The sequence below is a fragment of the Periplaneta americana genome, chromosome 4 (genome assembly GCF_040183065.1).
Source record: "Periplaneta americana isolate PAMFEO1 chromosome 4, P.americana_PAMFEO1_priV1, whole genome shotgun sequence".
Taxonomy (NCBI): Eukaryota; Metazoa; Arthropoda; class Insecta; order Blattodea; family Blattidae; genus Periplaneta; species Periplaneta americana.
Genome location: NC_091120.1, coordinates 40,689,850 through 40,695,503, shown reverse-complemented (window position 1 = coordinate 40,695,503; position 5,654 = coordinate 40,689,850).

Sequence of the window (5,654 nt, the reverse complement as noted above, 5' to 3'; positions counted from 1 at the left end):
ATCTTCATGAAGAAGCATGTTTGGTATCCCTTTATTTATGGGAAATTTTCTTCCCGATTCTGGGCAGACGAATTCTCCATTGATGACTTCGACCTCAAGCAAAACATGGTGAACTTTCTTCAGGAATTCAAAATATCATTTTCATAATCATCACTCAGGGTCTGCGGCAAGTCACCAGAATGGCCAATACTATCAGCAGCATTCCAGAGTGTTTCCCAGTCCAGTTTTGGAATTATTCTCAGAACAAACAGATTTCAGGATTAACTTTATCAGCCAACATTAAATTACATAATCGAGTAATAGCATTTAGGAGTCGCCTACCAGAATCTCCAGCAGATTTGGATGTGAGATCTTTTAAATGTTGGGGGCGAATCCCATCAATACCAGATGCAGAGCCATTAGGAAAGTTTTTTATTCCTTGCGAAACCATATCTTGAGATACTGATAAACATACTTCATCGGTGGTAGGAGGATCTGGAAATGCCAAGGGCCGTGATGGTGGAGGATGTTTTTGTACTAAAGCCTCTTGTATAACTCGTGAAGTACGAGCTACTCCTAAATCAGAAGATAGAATTCGAACAGCTCCCTTCATATCACCGTCTGCCACTTTAGCTTCAACAATGAGTGACCTAGAAGGTGTAGACTTATTCTTACGGGAAGGAACTTCCAGTGTAAAATCGTTAATGTTCTCTTTGATTTTAGACACCAAAGATTTGTCAGAGTTCTTCTTTGATCGAAAAGGTATCCGAGGGGCGATATATGCAAAAAGCAGAAGCTCTTGCCAACATTCTTCACTATTTTTGGAAATGCATTTATCAATAAGGTGAGTCAATTTTTCAGCCGCAAAACTTCTAGCTCCTTTAGGAATTCTTCGTAAAACTCTTATATTGAGTTTACAATTAGCAATCTTTTGGTGGAAAAACTCAAAGGAAGTATTTTCTGAATTCAGCAGAAGATCGTGAGGAAGTTCATTGGGATGAGCCCTAGCCCAGTGTATTCGCAGTCCTTTCAAGCCTTTGTAACATTTAGCATCACTGCCAGTGCAAATTGGCCACGAGACTAATTCGACATAATTAGGGGCTGAGATATTATGTGTTCCACCTTTTGATGAGCAAGATGGACAGAGCCAGGGTGAGTTAGACTCACCGAGGACTCTTACTTCATCACTGCATAGATAGACACAGCTACCGTGGAACCAGCATGGCCTGAATTAAATAAATCGAAATATCTCCCTTTTTATTGATTTTCATGAAAAATGTTACATAACAAAAGTTTCTTTAAAAATGATTTCCGATAAGTTTTAATCTATGAAAAATTTTGATAGGACTGATATTTAATGAGATAAATGAGTTTTAAAATAACAATGCTTTTTGTCATTGCCACCTCAAATAGGCTATAATGAAATGAAAACAAATGACTTCATCTATAAGGGGCCTTGCACACAACAAACGGAGATCATTATTCATTTAACACTATTTTAATACGGAATATTTCTATTCTATGACGGGAATATATAAATGTTTATCAATATTAATATACAGGGAATGTTTGTATGTTTGCATGAAGTAATCTCAGAAGCTAATTAACCGATTTGGATAATTCCTTCACTATTTGAAATTGTATTTTCTGTAGATGGATGTAATGCTATATGAGGACTGAGGTAAGATTAAAATAGATCTTTACTCACAGAAAACTTGATATTTTGTCGAAATATTATATAACTTGATTATTTAAACTTTATTTGGTCCACATAAAATACTCTAATTTTATACACTTCAATTTCTTTTTGTCTGCAGAATATAATAGTATTTTTAAGAATTTTGTCGTAAAGATGAGTATTTTTACTGGACCAAAAATACAGCACATATTGTATAGAAGGAAAATAAGTAGTATTTTACCATTCAGCTCACTGTGACTGAGTTATTTTAAAAAGTGTCACGAAATGGCGTTTCTGCACTCATAATTTACTCATATTCGTTTCTTGTGTTTCTTAAAATAATATTTATGTAGGCCTATCACATTCATTCTCATTTTATTATTTACATAAACAATGATGCACAACCGAAAGAATTGGCTCAGACAGTGGAATTTGAGACTCGCATTCGGGAGGTCACGGGTTCAAACTATGTGACCGAACAATCTGACTGATGTTTTTCATGGTTTTAGTCATAAAAGCAAATGTAAAATTGGAAATTTACATGCTATGTTTCATCACCGCCTCAATTACCAATATGAAATCTATAATCAGTACAAGAACACAACTCACTATAAAGACAAGAACTCAACAAGAGTAAAAACGGCGTACTGATATACTCACACATTCTAAACACGCGACATGACGACAGATGTTAAAGCGTGTATAAGTAAACTTAACAAAGGGGGAAAAAAACTTCACAGATTGACATTAATTTGGAGTGATTTTTAAAGGATGCAGTCAAGACTAATTTAGAAAAATGTTAGGCCTAAACGAATTATTCTTGCACCAAAAACGGATGTTCTCTGAACCAAATGATTCTATTTTAATTATTTGCATATAATAACAATTAAGAAACATATTAAAGGAATTATCCTTGCAGGAAATGAGTGCTCTCTGGACCAAAATGATCGTATTTTAATTATTTAAATACAATTTCAATTAAGTAACATATTAAACGATTTATCCTTCTACCAAACACGGATGTTCCCTGGACCAAATGTACTATTTTAATTATGCTTAATTACTTTATATTTATTTCTAACAAGTGCAGCAAAGCGTGCAGTTACTTATTCCTTAAGGCCCATTCACAATGAAAATTAAACATAACGTAAACATTAACATAAGCACATAAACATATGCCACAAACTTAAGTAGCCAAGGCCCATTCACAATGAAAATTAAACATAACGTAAACATAACACGTGTGTGGAAACAAACATACCGAATCAACAAAACTACAGAATCTATTACATAAAAATGGAGAATTGCACAATGACTGACGATGTAGCTATTCAATTTACGGTATGTTTCTAATAACTACAATGGCATCAGTATATGGCTTTCAATACTTGAAATCAAAGAAACAGAGATGTAAAAAACGATGGTGGATTCATCCATTGAATCAGAGAAGAATACAACAGGGGGACTTTTATAACCACATTCACATACTAATATATTTTGAAACACCAATACTTTGAACTATAAAATAATGTTAGCTATAAAATTATTTAACTAATACCTACCTTCAGAATTCATTTCCTGTGCTATTTTTTTTCCATACATTCTCTTTTAATGTAATATCTTTGTATGTTTTATGTTTCTTGTCGTATAGACAAGGGTTTTTTTGGTATAAAATAATCAACTTTTCGTCATATGATTCCATGTTGCGCGCCTAGATATCATCACGCCCAATAGATCAAAATATTGCTTGTAGGCAAAGCCCATGAGATGTTAAACAAAAAGTGAAAACACGCTTTCCGCTTGTGTACTGTTTCCAAATCGCATAAACATAAGCATGAAAGTTTGGAGTTTGCAAACTTTCATGTTAACGTCTTATGATTAAGATTAAGTTTATGCTTATGTAATTCATTGTGGATGCTTTCATTAAATAACATGGACACAAGGTTTTATGCTTACGTTATGTTTATGTTTAATTTTCATTGTGAATGGGCCTTTATTGTTGGCAACTGTTTTCGACATTTTGTTTCAGTCACTGAATATACAGTAGGCCTACACATTAAGTCAACGGCTCTTCCTTGTGAAGCAATGCTGGATTACGAATTCAATTACGATACTCAAAGGTCATATCAGAGAGACTTTGGTGTTCGTAATCTCTCCCCAAAGAAACACAATACTGGGACTGGTAAACAAATTGGAAACAACTGGATCTCTAGAAGAATAATAATTTTGGGCCTAATTTTGATGATAATAAAATATACAGAATAAAGAATGAACATCTGCGCATCTCGTGACAGGGAATCAAAACTCCTGCTTAATTTGACGTTAAAAACTGGTAATTAAGTAAATTTCCAGCCGAATAAATAAAGAATTTTCAACATTTGCTATAGAGGTTAGTAATCTCTCAAAGATATTCTACATTTGAGGTAGACCTATAACAATTTGTGGCTAGCATCTTTCATTTTGAAATAGAGAAAGAAAGAAATATGTTAGTTCTATCTAAATCACTCTGTAGTTACTGTGTTGAGAATGGTAGTTTCTTTTAAATTTCTTCTTTCATAATTTTTTTGAAAGACGTCAGTCAATTTAAAACAATCGTCATCGGAAATATAAATGGTTTGTTATTCTAAACATTGATCATTGCTGGTAGAAACACCCAAACAATATTTTTCTTTCATGTAGCTCTCGCAATGTCAATAGTGGATTGCTTAATTAATGATTTAATTAAATCTATTTTGAAATTGAAAATATTTATTGAAAAATGTGGACAGGTGAGTTTGCGGGGTGAATCTCCCTCCCCCCGCCAACGGTATTGTACCTGTTTCATAATTTAACAGTATGGCGTCCGTTGTTAGTGGTAGTCGTAATAATACAACTCAGTTGTATTATACAAGGGTATGAAACTATCGTGGAGAACTACTAAGCTGTATTCGCCGTATAATGATAAAATTAAAATACAGATTCCAATAATATTCTTTCCAATTTCAGGTAGGTGTACTTAAGAGATAAAACTGACTCACCCTTTTGTTGAACTGTTCTGTACTCTGGGATAATATTAAACTATCTCTTGGAATTGTAGTCACTTGAACACTTCTCTCTTCACAGAAAAGAAAATTTAAGACGGAGAAACCGCTACTACCGGTTATCACTTATATGTTCACTTCTTAAACAGGCTGATACCGGTAACAAAATCTGCATACATTGTATGCAGAAATCATAATATTGTAACTCCATTTTACATTATAAATAATTATTGCAGCACCACTGTATAGAGATACTAATAGCTGAAAGTAATCAGGAACGTCTAATGCACAAGTAGCCTATAAGTTCATTTCAAATACTAATAAAATTACATATTCTTTTATTCTTCACCTATCACCTATTATTCACACATGTTTATCAAATAACCTAAAATTCGCGCCATTCACAATCGACTGACTAGTTCTAGCGAAACAATAAAACAATGGACAGTAGTATCGTCTTTTTTTTTTCTCCCAGAGACTAATGATGTAACATTCCCACCCCTTCACTTCGTCGCTAGTCCAACTTCGGTTATTTTCCTTTCTGAATTTATAGTATTATAAAATGTTCATGGTGAATGGGAGAAGAATTCGGGGCAGAAGAAGATATTAGATAGACGACATAAAGATAATATATATATATATATATATATATCATATGCGGAAAATAAGAGGAAAGCAGAAAATTGGACAATGCTGGGTTTGGAGTGAAAGACCTGCCCTTTGGCAGAAAACTATGAATGAATGAAATTTTTCTTGTGTCTGTTGTAAGATTAATGTTCAAATAAACTGAAAACCTATTAAATTAATTACTTGAGAAGACAAATTTCGGTTTAAATTATTGACCAAAGAGCTCTCATCCTAACAAAACACCGTTGTCGTACTCGAACTAATGACTCTTTGTTTAGTTGAATCATTAAAGACGTAGTTATGGAATCAGATGTCTATTAGATTGTGTTGGCAGACCTGAGTATAATGTT